The sequence below is a fragment of the Chenopodium album genome, chromosome 2 (assembly GCF_948465745.1).
Source record: "Chenopodium album chromosome 2, dcCheAlbu1.1, whole genome shotgun sequence".
Taxonomy (NCBI): Eukaryota; Viridiplantae; Streptophyta; class Magnoliopsida; order Caryophyllales; family Amaranthaceae; genus Chenopodium; species Chenopodium album.
Window position 1 is genome coordinate 63,627,279 of NC_137835.1, and position 25,508 is coordinate 63,652,786.

Here is a 25,508-nt window from a genome sequence, read left to right on the forward strand (position 1 = left end):
CAATTGGAAGTGATTTCAATATCTTGTCATATGATTCAACAGCTCTAGTTATCTTAAAGTGGCTTCGAAAATCAATGTAAATTATCAAGCGTTCCGTGCTTCCATCATTCAAGTAATTCACCACATCAATATATTCATGGTCACCTTCATTAAGAAAGGAATAAAAAGAATACAATCAATTCACGTCTACTACACTTATCACTAAGATAAGACCTCTCTAGAGTTCACTCTAATAAAAGCCTTTTCACATAGAAGATACTAAACAAATCCCCACATTGTTTGATAGATAAAGATTTATTGTATAGATTATAAATTATTAGAAACCTCTTTATGTTCGAAGAAAGCACACTCCAAATTAAATATGAGTATTTGACAGACAACGGCCATGCTACAGACAATTTTAACTCACAACTCTTAGATAATATAGCACACATAGTTCCAAAAGTTCAAACTTCTAGCCAGCAAATTCTATCTCTCTTTCCCCAACATCCAGCATGAACTGAATGAAATTTAGCAAACACTAACAATGAATTACAAAGGCTAACGTTAACAATATCCAACAGACACACATGTACTTTCTCTCAACATCCCAGATGCTTATAGTGCACAGTTATCAGCAAAAAGGTTGGACATTTAAACTGTTCATAAAAAGAATAAATTCAAAAATACTACTAAAAGTCTAAAAGATGTTCAACAGTTTCCATAGAACTCCATGAATTGCCAAAAGCGAATAGTTAAGGAATTTTATTAAGCTAAAACTAATTGTTAATTCTACTCATAATTGCAGTAGATGTTAACATAATATAGTGGTTTAGAATATGCTCAAAAGATGTGATTGTATAAGAAATTAACTCAGTCTCAATCATATTTGTTTGCAAACTCCCTGAAATTCACATATATTTGAGCAAAAAAAAATCGATAAATTAGATTAAACAACACATAATTCACAATCATATATCGCAATTTTGCAGTAAACAATTAAACAACATCAATTTTTTTTTAATTACACCTATTTTGAATTCGATATGCATCTCAAATGAATTTACAAAAAAATATTGACAAGTTAAAACAAATATAGGGACAAATTTACTGGAATACAAAGAAAATCGAAGACAAGATATGAATATGACATGATTATTGTTGGGCAAAAAAAAACCATTGAGAAATTTTGCAACGAATCCAGAAAATTATCGAAATAATATGTAAATTGTAGCAAATTCCAAACAAACAAGTTGTTAATTGAGGTAAGGAAGCAAGAAAATGGTGGAGGAAAATGAAAATGGCGTTTGTGAGAATGAAAGAGAAAAGAGCGGAGGAGAGAGAAATCGTGTCTAAATAGATCCTAGCCGTCGATCTAGCGCGCGCCCCTTATTAGATCCAACGGTTATTATCAGTTCCTAGTTCCTATTTTAGAATTGGTTCTCGTTATAGCCGTCGTTCTCGTTATATATATATATATATATGGGCATGACCTAAAAAAGATGAGATATGACAATGAAGATTACTCTCTACATCTTTCTTTTATTTTTCCTTTAATTTCATTTATTTTTTAACATATTTTTTTTTGTTTTTTTTTAAATATTATTTTTCAAAATCATATGGTGTATGACATATAAAAAGCAACCCAAACTTGACTCTTCGGTATTTTTAGTAGGCAAATTTGTATTTACCACCCTCAAAATACCATATTTAGACTTAACCACCTACGAAAATGAAAAAAAAAAAAGATTTTGACATTTCAGCAATCTCCTAATAATTTATAGGAAAATTTGAAATATACTGCCAACGATTATACCCATTTTTACAAAGCAACCAACAATTTTTTTTTTTTTTTTAAATTTACTGCCAACTATTATTTAAAAACTTAAAAATTACCACATGTTTGCCCAATGGTGTCATAATGGGCCCCACTTTACAATTTCCCTCCATTCCCCTTTCTCTTGTCTCGATTCTCATCACTTTAGTTCGGAAATATTGTTATATACACTCGGGTGTTCGTACGGTAAACCCAAAGATATTTCTTTTCTCATTTTATGATAAAATGAAGAATAATCATTGAAATGAGAAAATAATACCCTTGGTTGCACTATACACCATGATGTATATAACAATTTCAAAATTGTTGGTGGTAAATTAAAAAATAAATAATAAAAAAATTGTTGTTGGTTTTGTAAAAAATGGGTATAATTTGTTGGTGGTATTTTTCAAATTTTCCTAGTTTATATTAAGGTAATCATTAAGTGTCATTTTAAATAAAAAAATTCAAAATTTTAACCTTTTTTGTAGGTAATTAAATAAAATTAAACGAAAACACGAGTAGTTAAATATAAATGTGGTGTTTTGAGGGTGGTAAAATGCAAACTTGGGTACTTGATGTGGGGTATCTTAGGTTGCTGGATTCTAAAGCACTTCCAATTAGACAAACAAGAAAATCAAACCCACTCCTAATATAGGGCAAGTCTGAGTCGAACCACGAGAAATGAGGGGGAGATTGCTATAGCCTATAGTCAAGTTACTTCGAAGAATGAGAGGGAATTCGTGGTGAACTAAGTTCCAATCAACTAAGAAATGAAGAAAATCAATATGATAAACACTAGAGATTAAGGTTCCACATGAAAGCTCAATGAACATGCCTAACGACGAAAAACTCAATCGATTCAAACGTTGCAAGGGATAACAATAGTTGCAATCAATAGGATTCAAGAGTTATCTCTTATAAGTCAAGCTAGGGTTCATTATGAATTACTAACAAGGAAAATCACAATCAAACTCAATCAATTAAAACAATTCCCAAATCAAGGCTTCATGTCATTAGAAATTACAATGCAATCTAGATTAATCATCAAGGTTGATCATTCCTATTTAAATCAATCACATGCTCAACTATATTAACCAATTTAATTGCAACAATTCAATCAATCAAGAATCATCAACTAGCAATGATCATCAATCAAGCATGCTTCCCCTTCTCCCTAGCTACTAATCTACTCACTTTATATAATAAGATTGAAGAACAAAACAAATTGAATCACAAACATCATCATTTCAAGCTTAATCAAGAAGAAAATTAAATTAAACAAATTTTCAAAGCAAAGATCAACAATTAAATCAATCATACAAGAATCAAAGGTAGAATCAAGAAAAAGGTAAAATCAAAGGAAGAAAATCTCACTTGCTAGTTATCATTGATAAAGGAAAAAAATCCAAGCTTAATTGATGTAATTGAATTACAAATCAAGTATTCAAGTGTTTCTCTCTCTACTAAATCTGGAAAAATATATCAAGTACTAGAAAAAACGACGTCCCCCTAAAAAGGAAAGGTCAAAGGTATTAATAGCAAGATAAAAAATAAGGGGACGGTGAGCCGTGGTGTGCACACACAGAGGGTTCTACATGCACGCACCCCTGCTACAAGTGTGGTGCGCGGCTCCCCTTGTTGTTAGCTCGTGGCCCCTTTGCGTGATGCTTCGATCCTAGCGCGCTCATGCATCCTATATTCGACACTCTCATGTGATGAAACCTTGAAAATTCCAATTTTGCGTGTTCATGACCAAGACATGCGATGATGGTGATGCACGAGAGCGCTAAAGCCAAGAGTGGGAGCTTGCCTCTTATCTTGCATACTTGCCAACCAAATAATGTGAAACCTTGTCCGAAGCATTCAAAAGACTTGGAGAACCTTCCAAAAGGAACCCGAGAAATCCTGTGATGAAAGAAAGTAGAGCAAGTAAAATAGAAAAGACGAAAATACCCTTAAAATGCAAGAAAACACAAAATAAGGGGAATGAAGAAACTAAAGCATAAAAGAACAAAACTAAAGCATTATTCAAAGAGAAAATCTATAAAAGAAGATGAAAACATCCTAAAATTGCTACCAAATGAGTGCCATAAATGACACTCATCAAATTTCCCCAAGTTAAACTTTTGCTCGTCCTTGAGCAAAATTAAAGCTAGAAAAAGGAATAAGAAAGAAAATGACACTCACAAGATAGATTATTCAAATAAAAGGAGGAAGAGAAGAAGATTGAGAATATACACTAACTCACTATCATAGGAATCAAAGTTGTTTTTAGCTACAACAAGCCCTTTAAACCCTTAAGTCGCCAAGGAGGATGAGTGAGGTCTCGTAAGGGTTTCCAAAAGAGATTACCCCATAACTCTCAAAGTTAAATGAGGCAAAAGAATAAAAAGGATAAGAGAAAAATTAAAAACAAAAGAAGAAAAATGCTTTTACAATGGACCTTTGCAAATAGACAAAACATAAGTAGATATCAAGCTTTCTAAACAAACAAGGGTAAGCACGTTCCATTATATCCAAGGTTGATAGAAAAATAATGCACTCTAAGCATAAAGAACTAGTGATTTCATTTTCCCCCCTAGTCCCCTCCAAGACGGTCCTCGTTCCCCATAAGCTTCAATCACCCCTTAGCTAGCTCCTGATGATTCCACGAAGGAACCGGAAAAAGATTCATTTGTGGAATTATAGGGTCATCCCGACATCTCAACTATGCATACTCTCTCTATAGGTTTGAAATCCATCTCCCTCCACCGAGTAATTGACCTCACCTCTCTAAATTCCAAGGGTCTTTATTAAGGTTGTAATGTCATGGCTAAGGGTAAAGGCGGGAAAATAATTATAAATTTTTGTGGCAATTCCTAAGTGAAGCAAAAGAGTGGCCATCTTTAAAAAACAAACTCAAGAAGTCACCAAAAATCAAACAAAAATACCAATTAATTCCATCTCCATCAAGCTTATTCAACACCAACACACAATATATATAAAAACGAAGTAACGCTCTCCCCAAGCCTGAACAAAGCATTGTCCTCAATGCTTAAAATAGGGAAGAAAACATAACTAACTATAATATTTTTGACATCTTCGGGTTTTGTTGTTGCTTTTTTTTATATTTTTTTTTTTTATCGTTTTTCATTTTTTACATATGCACTTATTTGGTGTCATTGCCTTTTTTAACTATGGACGACTCTTTCTTTCATTCAACTTCTTTTCCTTTTTAGATCATGAAACATCATTTGATTTCCTTGGATCACATCTTGCTTATGAAACTTTCTTTCAAATAAAAATCAAACTTAACTTTAAAAGTCTCACTTAAAACAACCATTTAAAGTGTTCTTGTTCATTTAAAGTGTTCTTGTTCACATACAATTAGCAAGAAGGTTTATGCAAAATAGAACATGAAATATGTAACTAAATAAAAATAAAATAAAGAAAAATGAGAAAAGGTGCCCATATCCTCCCTTAAAGTTTCTCGTTCATGATCTTAGGAGCTAGAAGACAACACAAGGATGCAGACATGCATAGTTAAGCATCCAAAAAGCCATACAACAAGAATGGTGAAGGCTAGAACGAAGTTAACCTCACAAGGGATGGGATAATAGCAAATACCAACTAAAGGGTGTCAAATCCCCTATAGGGAGCAACGGCATCATACCACTTTCCCGTGAACTAAGGGTTCAAACGTCCTCAAAATTTCTTAACCTTGCTACCTTAGAACACCATATCCTAGGATCAACCGCAGATACTCTTAAACCGTGTGAACCATTGTTATTTAGGAAGGATAATATCTAAAAATGAAAGTCCGTAAGGTATCGAGTCCAAAGCAAAAACAAGAGGAAGCTAGAACTTTGCCTCAAAATGTTTTTTTTTTTAATTTTTTATATATATATATTTTTATGTACACAAAAAGGCTTTATCAAAAATCATTTATAAAAAGAAAAAGGGAAAACAAAAGAAGTAAATAACAACAGTAAAAAAAGAATAGAAAATAGAAAAGAATGAAAATAAAGGAAATAGAAAAAGGAATAAGAGAAGGAAAATTAAAAAGGAAAAGAAAAACACAAGGATGCAAGCCAAATCATTTAATATCCTAATCGACAAATAAACGGTCATTTGGCTACAACGCCAATGACTCTAAACACTCTAAGGTGTTAATGGAAAACAACCTCAAACCATTCAGCTATTCCTATTCTAAACCTAAACTATGCACACAAAAGGAAATGGAAAAGAAAGAAAAATAGAAAGGTCTCACCAAGCGATCCCGATTTGAAAGAACAAGCATGACAACAAGTAATTCTCACCAAATTCCATGCGTCAAATGCTCCAACCAAGGACCTAGAAAGTGAGACAAAAAGAAGGAAAAAGAGAAATATCTACACAAAAGAATGTTAGTAACTTCATGAAGAAATAAACAATTGAAATAAAAGAGAAACAACTTGTAGGTAATATTTCAAGCCATCCCACACTTGAGCCCTATTGTGATCATACACTTAAGCATGGCGGCGTCCAAAGGGAAGGAAGCTAGAGTAAAAGAGTTGCCAACAAGTTTAAGGAACTTGTAAACCGTTCACAGGGTGAAGGTTAAACGATCAAGGAGATCATTAACTCCAATAGGTCTGGAACCATGACTGGAAGTTTGGGGATGAAGGTACAAATCCAACATAAAAGAGATTGAACCTGCCCTAAAAATAGGCCTTTACTTTATTCTTCTCGTATTCATGTGCGCTTTTTGACTAACATGCAATCATTACGTTAATCCTAAACCTTTTTAATCTATGTTGGCTGAATATTAATGCGCAAATAAAACTATTATTGGCGATCACTTGAATTTTAATCAAATTAACCTAAACAAGATTATTAATTATCTTATTAAGCGTGATTACAAGTAAAAATTCCCTTTAAAACATTCATAAAAGGTGTGATTAAGCAATACCAATAATATATATATATATATATATATATATATATATATATATATATATATATATATATATATATATATATATATATATATATATATATATATATATATATATATATATATATATATATATATATATATATATATATATATCAAGCAGCATAATCTTAACAATCATCATAATAACAATAACAATCATAATTATAATAATAATCATGTTAAAGCATAATATTAATAGCAAGATGATACTAGGAATTAATAAAACAATCTAAGCATGCTTTCTACATCGAAATAATAGATATGTAATTAAATTACTTAATTTGATGCCTCGTACCTCTTTCTAATAACAAAATACACGCATTAGTAACTTCAAGGAAAATATTAAAACAAATAATTAAATTAAATGATTGAAATATAGATTTGGGACCAAACCCTCAGAAATCATCAACCTTTCACGTCTAGGGTGAAGGCAACTTCGAACTTGGCTAGGTGTGTCTAGAACTAATGAGTGAGGAATTTTGAGAAAGGAAAAGTTTAGAAAAAGAAGAAAGAGAGAGAAAGCTTCTAGCTTTTATAGAGAGAATAGAGAAAGATGATTATAGGTGAATGATTATTAAAAACGGGGAGATACGACCCCTTTTTTATAGAAAATATAGCACGAAAACGATAGAAAAGAGTTTGAGTCCTATTCATAATAAAAGACCTCCTGTCGCCAACGACTTGAGTTAGCGCGAGACGACAGGAGCAGCGCCAGGCGACAGACCCGTCAATTGTCGCTGGGATAACTTTTTTGCGGATTTTGTTTTTATCATATCTTTTGATCCAAAAGTATAAATAAGTCATATAATATGTCGTTGGAAATATATTGAAGTCTAATTTCCAACCCAATAAGAATCAGATTAAAATATTTTGTAGATAAAAAGATATGGCCAAAATAGTGGAAGGGTGTAAGTTTTGGATAAAGTTTCGTATTGCATTCATATGTTTTTCGTTCTAGCTCGGAATTAATATTATAATATATCATTGCAAAGATAATTTTTTAAGATCTATTTAAAAATATAAGATTTGGTTAAATATTATGAGGCACAAAATAATATCTGACTGTCTTTGAACATCTTTAAGTTCGTATAGAATTAGGATTTAAAAAATGGAAAGTTTTTATTCAATTTCAAACTCTTTGATTTTATCTTTTCAAAAAGAATAATTAAGATCTTTTAGAAACTCATAGAAGCTTCTAATAAATCCTAATTATTTTAGGAATAGGATTAAACCTTTGGACGCTCCACATGATCATTGGGCCGTAGAGGTAAAATCCGGTTTAAGCCCAGTTTAGTATTTTGGCCATAACTTCCTCATTATTCATCGGAATTGGGCTTATAATATATCGTTGGAAAGATTTTTTCAAGCCCCATCCAAATACACTATTATGTGACCCATATGATGGACAAAACTAAACTGGAATGCACATTTTTCATATAATGGGTAAGAAAAGAAATATTTTCAAAGACATAAAGAAGAGATATTTTAATAAAAACATCCTCATCACTAGACTTTTCACACTTTCTCTTTGTTTGATAATCAAATGACAGGAAAGGTATTCATCAATGGGTTTGGTTTTGGGGAGACACATTTAGGTGTCAACAGAAGCCCCCACTTTGAGTGAGTTTGGAGAAACTTATGTTTCGAAAACAAAAGTCAAAGTAGCGATAGGGACGGAGAATGATCCAGAACGTTCTGTGATCCCAAATCATGCTTGTAACGCCGATACCTGCAAACTAGCGTTAGTTAAAATAGATAAGGGAGCTAAGAAACGCATATCTGGCGCCGTCGAGCACATGTCTCTATAGTAAGCGATTTGTGACGATCTTCCTAAAGCTAAGGGATACCGTCTGAAAACTACCATGCTTGCAGCTGCCTCCAATTCCGCTGTTTTATGATCATCTTCCACATCTTAGGGAATATGATCGAAGATTACTTCGCTTGAAATCACCTCCTTCTTTTGACAACCTTCCACATCCTAGGGAACGCCGTCGAAGACCACTTTGCTTGAAGCCGTCCTCAGTTTTCCGACAACTTTCCACATCATAGGGCACGCTGTCGAAGATAACTTCGCTTGAAGTCATCCTCAGTTGTTTGTGGCAACTCTCCACAAGCTAGGGAATGCTATCAGTCAATGCTGCTACATCTCTAGCATTTTTCTTGAATCATGGTGACAACTTTCCCAATCATAGCGAATTTTATCAAAGATTTCCTCATCACAAATCGTTCTTCTCAAATCTAGGTGACAACCTCCACAATCTTGTGAATGTTGTCAAAGACCGGCTATCTCGTGCTATCTTCTCAAATCTAGGTGACAACCTCCTCAATCTTAGCGAACGTCGTCGAAGACTGCCCATCTCGTGCTATCTTCTCAAATTTAGGTGACAACCTCCTCAATCTTAGCGAACGTTGTCGAAGATAACTTCGCTTGAAGCCATCCTCAGTTTTCCGTGACAACCCTCCACAAGCTAGGGAACGTCATCGAAGATAACTTTGCTTGAAGTCATCCTCAGCTTTCTGACAACATTCCACATCATAGGGAACGCTGTAAAAGATAACTTTGCTTGAAGCCATCCTCAGTCGTTGCGATATTATTCTGAAGAAAATTACCGAAGACCAACACTTGTCGATCCTTAAAGCTCGCTTGAACTTTGCTGCTGTGATATATGCCGAAATTTCCGCGGTGCCAGTACATCGACACATTTTTGCTTCTTGTGAACCATAACGTCGGTGCCTCTGCTGCTTATGAACCATAATGTTGGTTCCTTCTGCTGCTTGTGAACCATTATGTCGGTGCCTTTGCGATGAGCCAATGTTTAGGCGCTTTAAGCTAAGTGAGACAATATTTTATGAGGTCGATCACCTATTGTGATTGTAATCAAGCCGATTACTTAATCATGTCAAATTTCTTATAGGGGCTAACTAGCGTACCACGTAACTCGAAATTGCTGCATAAGGTCCACATAGTAATTTATGAGGGCCACGTGTTCTGTCGCCGCAACAGCGCACGCTGGAAAGCACTGTCGCCGCAATTCTACTCTGTCGCCAGTCGACGAGATTTAGCACCTGACGACAACCTTGTCGTCTGGTGACAAGGGAATAAACGCGTCGTCAATTGTCTATCCCTTGATCAAATACAATTTATACAACCTAAACAAACCTAATACAAGTATAAGGCAAGCATAGGGGTCGAACCACAGAGAACGGTAAACACCACCAAATGTTATCAACAATTAAGCTAGTCCGGAATAGGGGATAAATAAACTAAAGTCTAAAAATGCTAAAACAAGAAATAAAACATTAAGGGAAATGGTTTAGGTATAGCATTCACTTGAACATAAACAAAGGCATAGAAATTGAATTAATTATGAACTAAACATGCTCGAATATCGAAATTAAGAATCCAATCTAGCCACCTTCCGGGGTCAATTGGCTTCTCCTAACATAGCCTCTATGTTTCCACATTAGAACCATATACTAGAAGGTACTATTAAATAACAATCGATAGTAATGAACCTTAACTAAGTCAACTTCCGTTTCTTGTTAGCAAAGATTCACCTTTAATCAACCAACAATGTGCACTTGCAAGAAGATTAAAGAATATCAAGCATATAAAGACTTTAATCACAAATAAATCAATTCTAAACCCTAGAACATGCTCAAGGTCCAACTACACCACAACCATCCCCTTAATGGGGAAATTACTCACTAATCATGATAATAACAAGATTAATCAACAAATAATCAAGAATCAACATGATCAACAAGCAATACCAACAACTAAAATAATAATAAAAAAAAACAAATAAAAATAGAGGAGAGAGAGTAAGAAATTGCTCATTAATTGAAGATGAAGGTCTACAAAGGATTGAACAAGCTCCTTCTTCAAAATCCAAGTTCATTAATGAAGAAAACCTCACTTTCTCTCTCTACCAAAGAAGACTAATCCTAACCTAACCTAACCTAAAACTAATTAGAGAGAAGAATAAATAGTTATTGAATGTCCTTCTAATCACCCCAAAATTGGGTATTTATACTAAGCTAACTAAAGTAAGAAAAATAAAAGAAGGAAAAATAAAATAAAGAAAGAAAAGGAAAATAAAAAGAAAAATAAAATAGAAAAGAAATAAAAGAGAAAAGAAAATAAGAAAAGGAAAAGCAAAGGAAATAAAAATAAAAGAAATAAGAAAAACAAATCCCCAAAATCCCCCCAAAACATCAGCTACCCCGAGCTTCTTCTTCAAAATCAATTGGCTGCTCTAAACTCCATTGAAACGCACCACCATCACCACCGTTCATCAACCATCATCATCAAATCGAGGCCGTTCGATCCTCATTAAAAGCCATGTGAAAAGCTCGTGAAATGGTTCGATCAAACCGTGGGTTGGTGCGGCCGAACTACGGGGTTGGTTCGGTCGAACCATGGGTATGTTCGACCACTCCTCTTCGATTAACGAAACCCACAAAGTCTCTGACTCGAAGTTCGACCGAACCACCAACGGTTTGCCCGAACCCGATTGAAATCGAATTTGCTTTGATTTGCTGCTGTTTTGTGCTGATTTTGGTGATGTTGGCTGTGACGCGAGGGACGATAGCAGGTCGCAGGCTGCTGCTATATGTGGAGGAGATGGTAGCTGGCGATTTTGGCGGCTGACGGTGGCTGGGTATTGGTGGTAATGGCTGCTGTGGGTTGCGTGAGGTGGAGCAGGGGTTGCGCGAAGGTGGATGAAGGTGGGTTGAGTAGTGCGGCTGCTGCAATTGGTTGGAGGTTGGGAACGGTGGTGAGGTGGAGTTAATTGGTGGCTGCTGTTGCTGGTTTGTGGCTGGTGGTTGATTGGTGGCTGCTGTTGCTGGTTTGTGGCTGGTGGTTGATTGGTGGCAGCAGGGGAGTGGCGTTGCGGGGTGCGCGGAGGTGGTGTGTGGTTTGTGGCTGGTGTTGCTGTGCGCGAAGGTGGATGAAGCAGGGGCTGTAGCTTGGGGTGGTGAATTGGTGGCTGTGAGTGGTTGTTGTTGATGTTGCAGTTGCTGTTGGTGTGTGTTGCGGTTGTGCGTGATTTGTGAGTGGAAAGCAGGGAGCAGCAGGGGAGGTGAGTATGTGCTTGGTGTGGTGGAGGATAGGTGTGGTGGGGTGAAGGATAGGTGTGGTGGTAGCAAGGGCAGCAGCTTGACTTGATTGACTCGGGTCTCGAACATCCAATGCAAACCACTTGACCTTGAAATCCGTGCTTGAACCCGAAAACATACCTACACAACCAAAAATACACATTGGAGAATCGGGACATAAAATAAGATAAATAAAATAGAAATAAATAAAATGAAAATAGATAAAGGACGAAATAAAACAAAACCACGACAAATAGAATAAAATAAATAAAATAGAAATAGATAAAATGAAATAGAATATAAGAGACATAAAACTAAACTAATAAAAATAAACAAAAACTATACAAGCAAATAAAGTAAAATAAAATACGAAAATAAACTAAAGCTAATAAAATAAAAAAAATAAACTAAAACGCTCCAAAATTACCGAATAAACAAGAAACTTTATTAAAAAGAAAACAAGAGAAAGAAAGGGAAAATAAGATAAAATAAACACGAAAATGACTCTAAAACTACTCCCTAAGAGTGACATAAATGTCACTCATCAAATTCCCCCAAGATAAACCTTTGCTCGTCCTCGAGCAAAGCTAAGGCAAAAGAGAACAAGATGGAATTATTTAAAGCAAAAGAAACAAAATAGAAACAAAGAGAAAGAATGTACACTAACTCACTGTCGTAGGAATCACAGATGCATTTAGCGTATGCATCAAGCCCTTTAAACCCCTATGTCGCCAAAGAGGACGAGTAAGCTCTCGTGAGGGTTTCCTAAGAGGTTTAACCCACAACTCTTGGCAACACATAACATTCAAGGCAAAGGTGAAATCAAGAAAATTCGAGTTTTGATATTTCAAACCAAACACAAACAATGGGCTAAATGCATAAGAATACAAACCTTTCTAGACATTAAAGGTAGCCAAGCAAAAGAATAGTTAAGGTTGGTACACACATAAAGCATGCAAAGGGTAGAGAACTTAGAGGGACTTACACTCCTCCTTATCTCCAACCAAACTCCCGCATCCTCACTAGTTTTGCATCCACTTTTAAGGTGATATCTCGAGATTCCTCGAAGGAATCGGAAGAAATAATCAATGAAAAACATTTAGGCTACCCGACATCTTGGCATTGATAGCTCGCTCAATAGGCTTGGCTTGATTACCCTCCATCGGTAGTAACTAAACCTCACTAAGGTCAAAAGGTCTTAAAAGGGTTGAAACGTTTAGGCTAGGGTAAAGGGTGTGGAAATAAATTTGGAAATTGGTGGTAAACTTAGAAGTGAAGCAAGGTTGATCATTCCTCAATTCAAACTCAATAAACTACCAACTTTCAAATCAAAAATTCTAGCAACTCTTCCCCCAAGCTTATTCTTTTTCAACCAAACAACAAATATTTTTGTATTTTCTCAATATTTTCTTCTTTTTTTTTTTTCATTTCTTTTTATTCTTTGCTCTCGCCTCTTTTAACTTTGAGCGGCTTTTTCTTTCATTTCCTTTATTTTCTTTTCATTTACTCAAACCATTCAACATAACAAAAATAATCTCAAGTACCAAAATTTGAGTTTTTCACTTCTTTTTCATTCTTTTTCTCACTTTCATTAACCAAAAATACAAATCAAGTCCCAAGAATGCTTCACAAAAACTAATAAAGGTGAAAATAAAGCAAAGGTCCATTGGTTTGTAATGTGGTTATGCCAAAGAAGGGAAAATGGCTCAAATTGGGTTACTAAATGAGCAAATGCAAAAGAAAAATAAAAGAATAGAAAATAATAAAACAAAACAAAAATCCTAATTGCCTTCGTCTTCCCCTAGGTTGGTTCGGTCTCGATCTTGGGTAGATTAAGCCAAATTCTCGATATAAGCTAGCAATACCAAGGATCCAAACGCCACACATGCAAGAAATGTAGAAGGCTAGAACAAAATAGACACATCCTCACAAAAATGACGGTAGTGGAGTAGCAAAAATCACCTTTAAAGCTTCAACTAGCTAGAGAGCGACAACCATCTTACCACAAACCAAGTGAGCTAAGGTCTCATAGCCCTTAAGTTCTACTACCTTGGCAATGTTATATGTATGAACCAACCTCGACATTCAAGTGCACGAAAACCTCTAACAACTAGAAAAGAGGGTATTCTAGGTGCTAAAGCCCAATTATGTCCAAGTTTAAAACAAAACATTTTGAAACTTGCCTTGAATGCCATGGAAAGACACTATACACACAAATATTCACAAAACCAACAATACTCAAGAATGCATATACAATAGTGCAATATGAAAGCATGATCAATCAAAACTACATATACCAAAAGTCAACTCAATAAGGCGCTCATGGCCATCCAAACATAGAAAACCAATCTAAATAATAGACTTTGGCAAGTATGAGAGAAATAAATCAAGCAATCATGAGACTATGGATTAAGAAACCACCAAGAGATATAGATAACCCCCCCAAGCTAGCGAATAGCTACTCCCCCAAGCTAGAATGGAGCATTGTCCTCAATGCTCAAAATAAAGGAACAAAGGGTGGGTGGGAGGGGAAGGAAGAAAACTCATTCACACAACAATTCATAATCATTCAATCCAAATGCAATTAAGAAAGCGAATCCAAGATGAGGGAAGAAGGAAAGAGTAAACCAAATGTGAGGTGGGTGTTGAAACTCGCAATTGAGCACATTGTCCACAATTTCATCTAATTCCTCGTCTTTGTTGCTTTTCCAAATGCAAGCAATCATTGGTGTGCTTCTTCTCAAGGAGCTCAATCCAAAATCCTTGCACATGAGTATATGCATCGAGTACCTATACACATAGACAAGAGAGTAAACAAGAATGAGAAACACAAAAGAAAGAAAAAGAAAGCAATAAAACACGGGTTACTTCCCGCAAAGGCTTGCTTAACGTCCAAGCATGACCAATCTAGTAAATAACCCGACAAAGAACGCAATAGCTTGTCATATGCACCGGCAAACATATCAAGAAATAGAGCATACGCGATGCTCATATGACAAGCAAACATAAAGTACAAGGAGACTTTATGCTTGAGAGAAGGGAGAAAAGAAAAAGTAAAATAATCAAAAGAAAAATCAAGAAAATAAGAAGAAAAAGTAGAAGAAGAAAAAGAAAAATCCTCACAAAAATCTTTTTGGTTGGCGTTATAACTCTTTTCCTCATCAACAATGAAAGAGTTTGGGGCTTCGGAAGCATGAAAAGGAAGAGGATCCCTAAGAGGTTCTTTGAGAAAAAAAGGGAGGAACATAGGATAGTAGGAGATATGGTTAAACCTTTGGGAAAAAGGTGTATGAGAAAGGGAAAAAGGGGTAGCTAATCCCTCATCACAAGATCTCACATCACTAATGAGGGAATGAAAATCAATCATGGAATCCTCAAATGAAGAACCCTCATGTTCTACATCTCCCTCAAGCTCAAAAACTCCAAATGATTCAATCTCAACCTCCTCTTCACAACCTTGAACAATATCTCCCTTAAATTTCTCAAAATCAAGAGTGAATGGGGGCAAATTTCTCTCAAACTCATCTCTTTCTAATGAAGCCTTATCAATGAACTCACTCATAAGGTTATGGGCTACCGTTTGAAACTCAAGAAATATTTGGGCCATAATCTCAAATGAGTCCAAATCATCATGGATAGACGAGTCAAAAGCTTGCTCATTGGAATCATCTAGGGGACTATGGGGCACACCTTTAGAATTCATGCAAAAATCGGATGCAAAATGAGAAAGAACATGCACTTCATCATCATTAGAATGCACCTCATTACATTGAGCTATAGAGGGAGGGGAGTTGAAATCATGCATTACATGGTCACTATGGGGAGCATCAAGCACATCATGGGAATTCATATTAGACAAATCATGACAATTAGCATCAACATTAAAAGCATGAGAATCCCGAACATAAGTCTCATGATTGGCCCTCTCCCAATCATAATTATCCCTAGCTAACCATGAATAGAAATCCCAAGCTTCATCCGAAGACATGTCTTGAAATTTACCATTTAACATATTATCAACTACTCCTCTAAAATTCTCATTTAATCCCAAATTGATGATTTCACAATAATCACCCTTGGTTAAACCTTTAACACCATCTAGGAAATCCTCAAGTCTATTGAAATACACCCAAAACGGTTCATTATCAAATTGAGGAATAGAAATATAAGCCATTTTTTCTCAAACAAAACAAAGAGAACAAAAACAAATCAAAAGAAAATATAAACAATGGACTAGTCTCAATAAGATAACACAACGGTAATGGAAGCCGTTCCCCGGCAGCGGCGCCAATTTGACAAGGGAATAAACGCGTCGTCAATTGTCTATCCCTAGATCAAATACAATTTATACAACCTAAACAAACCTAATACGAGTATAAGGCAAGCATAGGGGTCGAACCACAGAGAACGGTAAACACCACCAAATGTTATCAACAATTAAGCTAGTCCGGAATAGGGGATAAATAAACTAAAGTCTAAAAATGCTAAAACAAGAAATAAAACATTAAGGGAAATGGTTTAGGCATAACATTCACTTGAACATAAACAAAGGCATAGAAATTGAATTAATTATGAACTAAACATGCTCGAATATCGAAATTAAGAATCCAATCTAGCCGCCTTCCGGGGTCAATTGGCTTCTCCTAACATAGCCTCTATGTTTCCACATTAGAACCATATACTAGGAGGTACTATTAAATAACAATCGATAGTAATGAACCTTAACTAAGTCAACTTCCGTTTCTTGTTAGCAAAGATTCACCTTTAATCAACCAACAATGTGCACTTGCAAGAAGATTAAAGAATATCAAGCATATAAAGACTTTAATCACAAATAAATCAATTCTAAACCCTAGAACATGCTCAAGGTCCAACTACACCACAACCATCCCCTTAATGGGGAAATTACTCACTAATCATGATAATAACAAGATTAATCAACAAATAATCAAGAATCAACAAGATCAACAAGCAATACCAACAACTAAAATAATAATCAAAATAAACAAATAAAAATAGAGGAGAGAGAGTAAGAAATTGCTCATTAATTGAAGATGAAGGTCTACAAAGGATTGAACAAGCTCCTTCTTCAAAATCCAAGTTCATTAATGAAGAAAACCTCACTTTCTCTCTCTACCAAAGAAGACTAATCCTAACCTAACCTACACACAAAACCGAGAAAGGAATTGGGAAAAAGAATAAGAAATAAATAAAATGAAAATAAATAAAGCACGAAATAAAACAAAACCACGACAAATAGAATAAAATAAATAAAATAGAAATAGATAAAATGAAATAGAAAATAAGAGACATAAAACTAAACTAATAAAAATAAACAAAAACTATACAAGCAAAGTAAAATAAAATACGAAAATAAACTAAAGCTAATAAAATAAAGAAAATAAACTAAAACGCTCCAAAATTACCGAATAAACAAGAAACTTTATTAAAAAGAAAACAAGAGAAAGAAAGGGAAAATAAGATAAAATAAATACGAAAATGACTCTAAAACTACTCCCTAAGAGTGACATAAATGTCACTCATCATCTGGCGCTGGAATCGTTGCTGCTGCCGGTGTTCGTTGTTCAGTTTTGCTCTGAACCTTTAACTTGGTCATTTCCTTTTAACCAAATATGCTCAAATCATTTGCAAATTAAAGCTCTTCGTATCTAATTCACCAATCCATGTAAGTCTTGCTCAAACTCCTCTTATCTTGGACAAATTTCATGTGTTTATAATTGCAGTTTTTTAAAAAATTCGGGAACAGTTTTGCTCGCTTGATCTTTGGAAGTGATAGCTTCCTATGCCTTAAAACTTTGTTAAAAACTCTATTCTTTAGGATTTTACCGAGTCTGAGGTGCTTGATCAAAATCTGGATGTGTTCGATCAATCAGGCTGATCGTCAATCTAATTGCGATTAGGCCGACTCTAGTGGATTTGCTAAGCCTTTTGCGTCCTTTTGCTTCAAGTCTTTTGTAACTGCATTTATATTTTGGACTATAGGAATTTTCTCATCTTTTCTTTAGGGGTTGACCTAAGGCTCAGTGTTGCTTGACTCATTGCATAATACTTAATGTGTTGTTAACACATATGACTTGTCATGACTCGACTCAATGCGTTTTGACACACATGGCTTGACATGACTCAAGGTGTAAACTTGACTTAATACGATTGACCAACTCAAGGTCGACTTAACTCGATTGTGACTTGTGTGTGCAAAGTATTGACTTATGAGACTCGATATGTACATGACTTATGTGTGCATTCGACTCGAAAACGCAGAAAATAAAAAAATTTCCGTCATTTTGTGGAGGGTACTGACTTTCTCCCGAAAAAGAAAGACGCAAAAAGACAAGAAGTGAAGTGTTACAATGCTTATCGAATGAGCTTAAACAACTATATGCATTGAAGTTGTATCTCGGGGTGCAATATCCTAGGCTATCTTGAAAATATTTCGGTAACTTAGGCACGGAGGCTAAGCACTTCATACTTTACGATATAATGAAAAATATGATCTTAACATGACGAGGCATGCTTCAACATTATATTAAGATTTCATGACAAAGGGTTCCTAAAGGAAGTACTATTTGGTCATGTATCTGTATTGTGTGTGAAAGTGACACTAAAGCTAGGCTGCAAAGGCTAAGTGTATGGGAAAGTATTATGAGAAGAGCCAAATAATGGTGACACTTTAGTCCAGGTAAGCTAATGATGTAGGGATCAAGCCCCCAAGTCTAGCTCTAAATGGATAAGGATGAGCATAGGAGATCCCCTTGATATGATCAATTATGAACGTAAATATGAATGCATTTTTATTACGGCCGCACCTCGATGTGAGGTTGCCTACGTATCCGTTAGGAATCAGGCCGAACGTAGTTCTAGCCGAACCTCACACAAGTATGTGTATACCTCAAATAGGTCTTTTTAAGAGTTGTAACGTGGTTAGGCAAAAGGTGGAAAAAGAAAGGGATAAAGGCTCAAGACCCTAGATTAGCCCTCAAGGTGTGCCACCTTGCTTTTGAATCTTTGTATTATTATGCTTAAGGTTTCTCACTTTTGAGCTCTTTGTTTTTTTATTTTTGCTCTTTTTTTTTTGCTTTTGCATTTTTTATCTTGAACCTTACCTTTTTTGATAAGTTTGGGCAATCCCGATCATGCGATCTATCGCTCACTTGGCATTCATGTTTCTCAGGCACGGTACCGAGCACTCGATAAGAGACGCAATTTGAGACGTGTTTTTATCAAAGAGATGTTCATGTCAATGACATTGGAACACTTGCCCTTTTGTACACTTTTATTATTATTTCTATTCTTTTTACTATTTCTAATCACTTAAGCTTTTGTTCTTTAAAAATTGCATAGATTGCACACCATCCCATCCAAGGTTAGGTAGATGTGGTTTGAAAAAATGAAGGTCTATCATTTGACGAGGCTCAAAAAGGTTTATCAAGAAAGAATTACATTTATTTGAAAGGTTCAAGATGATATGATGGTGTAGACACCCATTTGTGTCTCCCAAAAACCAAACCTGGTGATGAGTACCTTTCGCGTTGAATCATAATTGAATGAAGTGAAAGTGTGGAAAGTCTAGTGTTGCGGATAGTTTTAATTTCTTTTCTCTTCTGTTTTTTTTTGAAAACTTATTTTAAGAAAACAGCCAATCCTGTTTGGCTTGGTCCATAGCAAGGGTCTAATAATGGTGTAGTTGGATGGGGCTTGAAAAGAGCTTTCCAACGATATATTATAAGCCCAATTCCGATGAATAATGAGGAAGTTATGACCAAATTACTAAACTGGGCCCGGTTTGATCTTTATATGCAGCCCAATGATCTAGAGGAGGGCCTAATATGGATTTATCATTCCTAATGCAATTAGAATTGATTTTAGTCTTCTAGATCCTTCATGAAGGTTCTTTTCATTCCTAATTCAATTAGCATTGATAAATTGACTTTGGTTGACTTGTTTTATCCTCGTCGAAACTCTGATTTGTTTTTCTATCCGTTTGGCTGTTTTTCTCTATAAATAGCCTCCTAAAACCTCCGTTTTGGATCATCAACTATCATCAATTCTCTCTAATTTTCTTATATTCTCTAGTTTTTTTATTCTCTAGTTTTTTTTTAAGAATTCTTCTCTCTCTAGTTTTCTTTACAAAATTCCGCACTCACAAGATCAAGAAACACTTAGCCAAGTTCGAAGTTGCCTTTGCCCTAGACATGAAAGGTTTAATTTCTGAGGGTTTGGTCCCAAATCTCTCTTTCAATTATTTAATTTAATTGTTTTATTTTATATTTTCCTTGAAGTTACTAACGTGTGTATTTTGTTATTAGAAAGAGATACGAGGCATCCAAGTAAGCGCTTTAATTGATTAATTGATATTTTGATGTAGAAATCATGTTTAGGTTATTATTTTGATTCCTAGTATCATGTTTAGGGTAATTTCTAATATCAAGTATGATTAAGAGAATGCTTCCTAGTATCATGTTTAGGGTAAAGAATAAGTTCCTTAAATCAAGTATGATTCTTATGATGCTTCCTATTTTCTTTTTTAATATCATGTTAGGGTTAATGCTTTGATCTTTATTGCTTAGTAACATGCTAATGTTTGTTATTAATCTTGTTAGTATCATGCCTAGGATCTTGCTATTATTATGCTTTAACATAACTATTTTTATAATTGTTGTAATTATTTTGATTATTATTATGTTGCTTGATGGTTATTATTTATTGCTTGATCACACCTTTTATGCATGTTTAAAGGGAATCTGTACTTGTAAACATGCTTAATAAGATAATTAATAATCTTGTTTAGGGTTAATTTGATTATAATTCAAGTGATCGCCAAATAATAGATTTATTTGTGCATTAATATTCAACCAACATAGATAAACAGGTGTAGGGTAAACTTAATGATTGCATGTTAGTCAGAAAGCGCACATGAATACGATCAGAATTAAGTAGAGGCCTATTATTAGGGAAGGTTCAATCTCTTTTAGGTTGGATTTGTACCTTCATCCCCGAACTACCAGTCATGGTTCCAGACCTATTGGAGTTGATGATCTCCTTGATCGTTAAAGGGTGTAACCTTCACCCTGTGAACGGTTTACAAGTGCCTAAAACTTGTTGACGACTCTTTTGCTCTAGCTCCCTTCCCTTTGGACGCCACCATGCTTAAATGTATGATCACAGTGGGGTTCAAGTTTGGGGTAATGCTTGAAATATTCCATACAGTTTTTGGTGACTCCACTGGGGAGGATTTCTATTTTAATTCTTGAAATTTATTTTGGCAATGATTTAGAATGAGTGGATGAGACTCGTAAAGTTTTAAGTATTTCATGTGCGTAATTTTGATTAACATTATTGTCATATGCATAAAAAAGATCTCATTAGAAAGACCATCCGTAATGAGTTAAAACATAGGATTTTTACACGTAGGAAATTTGAGGAAAATCTTTCACAACTAAGACCAAAATAATGTTGTGCGAAGCTGGAAAATTTTATCGAGCACAGAAAGCTGCTGAGTGATGGGTGTCAAAAATGGCACCCATTTGATGAGTATTTATGTTGTTTTCATCCTCTTTTCATAGCTTTCTTGCTTGATAAATGCTTAGTTTTATGCTTTGTTGCTTAGTTTTACCTTTCCTCTCTTATTTTGTAGCTTTTGTGTATTTCGTTGGTTTTCTAGCCTTTTCTCCTTTATTTTCTCTACTTCCGTGGTTGTAGGTATTGTACGAGGTTCGGGTCTTGATATTGGTGATCCACTAAGGTGGAGGAAGCTTTTGGAACAAGCTCATGGCATTTGAAAAGCTCAAGATGCAAGAAAGTGGAAATTCCAAGTCTTGGCTCTTGCGCTCGCATGCCGTGCTATCATTAAGAAGTGGTGTACCCACTAATCAAGAGCATTAGCTACTTCCACTCCTAGTGTTCATCACCATCATAAGTCATGCGAGCTTAGCGAACACACGAAGCCGCGAGAATCTCGAAGGAACCCAGCTAGGCGCGGGCGCACAACAGGGAGGCGCGTGCGCACCTAGGGGTGGCGCAGCCGCACCTAAGGGGTGCGCGGGCGCACCCCTTGCGTGCGCAGGCGCACCTCCCCTGCTGCTCGGGCGCGCCTTCGTGGGTATTTTATGCTCGATTTTTGGTGATTTCGCGCCTCTATATATATCTTTTTAAACCCAATTTTTGTAGCAAGTTTTAGAAGAAGATTTTGATCATATTCTTAGCTTAGTGGAGTGCTTCTCTCTCTAGTTTTAGGGTTAGTTTTAGGAGTAGATAATAGAGAGAGAAAGTGAGGAATTTCAATGGTGATTGAGAGATTAAAGATTCAATGGTGACAATTATATTGGAGATCTTCTCTATTATCAATGAGCATTTCTAAATTCTATCTCATTCATTTTTTTGTTTAATATTCATGTTTGTTTGATTTGTTTTGATTGAATTTTGATCTTTGATTAGAGTAATTGTTCTTCTTTGAGTGTTAATTCTTGTTTTCTGTAGTTGTTTGTTGATTTGATGATATTTCTAGAATAGTTTGCTTTCTAGGGTGATGGTGAAGCTTATATGATGTGATGGATTGATGTAAATTGGGGGATAATTGATGGAGTTGATGATGTGATTAAATTGGTTGATTGATTATGTGCATGTGTGTGTTTGATTTAAGCTTTATCACCCTAGTTATTCACACTAGATTGCATTGTAGGTTCACATTGATATGAACCATTGATTTGTGGCTTGCATTTAACGATTGAGGTGTCTTGTGACGTTCCTAGCTAGAGTTTATCGTAGTTGACGCTAGTTAGACCTCTAGGAAAAATAGCTTGATATGCTCTTTTGGTTGCATGATTGGTTTTCCCTCGCATCACTCGACTTAGTCAACTTCCTATCCCAATTTGCTATGTTCATTGCTATTATATGTGAGTCCTAATCCCTATAACTTTATTTATTTGGTTTCTTCGTTTAAGTAGTTGTTAGTGTTACCTTCTTTCCTTCGTCTTCGACCTAGCTTGGGCACACAAATCGAAAGCACTAGACATTACCGTTCCTTTGGGTTCGACCCTTGACATACCTCTATACTTGTATTTAGGTTAGTTGAGTGTTTATAAATTTTTTTTGGCTTAGGGAGGATTAGTCCAACGACCTAGTTCACCCCTTGCCAAAATGGCGTCGTTGCCGCACAACAATGTCTATGTTTGAGTGTTTTTGGTTGCTTGAGTCTAGGTCTTTGTTTATACTTTTCTTTTATTTGATTTTTGTTTGCTTTGTATTAAAATGGCACGTTTTTCTTTTCCTCAATATGATGGTGAGTTTTTTCATGCCTATTTTCGTAGACTTATAAGGTTTGTGAAATACAATCGTTGTAATCTTTTGGAGGCTTGTGAGGTTTTCTATTTTGGTTTGAATGAACAAACTTGGAATGAAGTTGAATGCATGCATAATGGCAGATTTAGAGCATTGTCAATTGATGATGCTTGGTATTTCTATGCTTGTTTTGCTAGGGATGTCTATAATAGGGGTCGTCGTGCTTCTACTTTTGATGTGCAAAGTGTTAATTCTTCCAATGTTAGCATGATTTACCATGATGTGTCACATGATCCCATAGTTGAACCTAGAACAAAATTCTTCCAATTCTATTTCCTCTTTTGTTCATGGTAATGAGTTGCATGTTCAAGCTAACAAATCTCATACATTTGAAAATGCTCCCAATCCCTTATTTAATGAAAATGCTCACGTTTGTAATGATGATGATCCTACCTTTGGTTGTACTTCTTTTTCTCTTGTTGAGCCTCAATCTCCTACACCTTTTGAATCTCTTATTGCTACTTTGGAAACTCAAATTAGGCATGTTGAGCTTAGTGACGATCTTGGGCCTAAAAAGGAGTCGATTCTTAATTCTATGAAAAGTCAATTGGAGGTGATGAAAAAGAGTGAGGAGTGTCTTGAGGAGGGAAGAAAGAGAAATGAAGAGCTAGAAAGCCAATAGTCATCTTTGATGCTTGTGTGGGAAAATTTCAAATCCAATGTGTGTGTTGAGGGTGATGATGATAATTTCGAGCAACCAAGAGTGTGTGAGGATCCTATTATTGAGCATAGGAGTGAGGGAAAGATATTCGAGAGTGATGATGATTTTGATGATATTTTAAGTCTAGACATCTCTTCCTTTGCTGATTGTGATGAGTCTCAAGTGTATGAATGTGACTCTTCTGTCCATGAGTATTTGAACTCGTTTGAGGTTATGTCAAATGTGTTTATTGAGTGTATAAGGAATAGCCATAGCCTTTTAAGCAAGTTCATTGAGGATGCTTCATGGGAGAGAGATGATTTTGAGTTATATTTGCATCCATTCATACATGGTTTTGAGACTCTAGGCTTTAAGGAAGTTGAGGGAGTTGTTCATGAAGGTAGTGGAGGAGATTATGTGGTTCCTCTTGGGAGTTGGATGTTTGAGGGAGATGGTGATCATGAGTGTTCCTCTTTTGAGGACTCTATGATTGATTTTCATGCCTTCATTGGCGATATGGGACCTTATGTTGAGGGAGTAGCTACCCCTTTGCCTATTTCTCATACCCCTTTCTCTCAAAAGTTTGACCACATCCCCTATTGCCTTATTTTTCTCCCTTTCTTTGTTGGTAAGCCTATTGGGGACCCTTTTGTCTAAGAGGATTTTCATTTGGCTCATTTGCCCTCGATTGAGGAAAAGGGTGATGTTGCCACCCAAAAATATTTTGAGGAGAGTTTGCCTTCTTTTTCTTCTTCTTTTTCTTTTTCTTTTTCTTCTTATTTTGTTGAGTTTACTTTTGATTCTTCTTCTTTCTCTTGGCAACTTCCTCCTCATAGGTGTGCACTATGCTTGTTACGTGCCTTATTTTTGTCATGTGCACACTTACTTTCCTATGAAATGTGTAGTAGTGCATTTGACAAGCTCTTGCGTTCGTTGCAATAATATTTACTAGAGCGGTCAAGTTTGGACCTTAAGCAAGCCTTTCCCGGGAAGTAACCCGTGTTTTATTGCTTTAATTTTCTTTTCTTTTTAGAATAGATTTTTCTCTCATGGAAATTTTTGTGTGCCTTTTGCTAGGTACATGACTTGATATACTTTGGTGCATTGGTTTGGATCAAGAATAAAGGAAGATTAGCACCACAATTGCTAGCATATGGAAGGCAAGATTCAATATTAGAGGTTGTTAGCTTTGAAAGTTTAATTGGGTCATTTGCGGGTATTTACACCCACCTAATATCCGGTAATATCCTTCCTTGCTCTTTCTCTAGTTGATGATGACTTGTTGGACATATGTTGGTTTGTTGGATTAATTTCCTTGTTTTCCCCTCCCATGGATTATTTGATTTATGTTTGAGTGTATTGTCTCATTCAAGGTTGGGGGAGGGTATTCTATCATGTTTGGTGGAATGTTGATTCATATATGCTATGCACCCTTGTATATGCTTTTTTATGTTCTTTTATTTTGAAAAACTGCAAAAAGATTTTTGTTTTTATCTAGGCAAATTTGCAATGTGTTTTGTTTTGTTCTTGCTTTGGACATAATAACATTTGGACTTGTATAATTGAATGCTATTCTTCTTAAATGGTAACGGTGTGCACGGTTTTAGAGTATGCTTGGTTGATTCTAGGATAAAGCATGCTAAGGTAGTTGG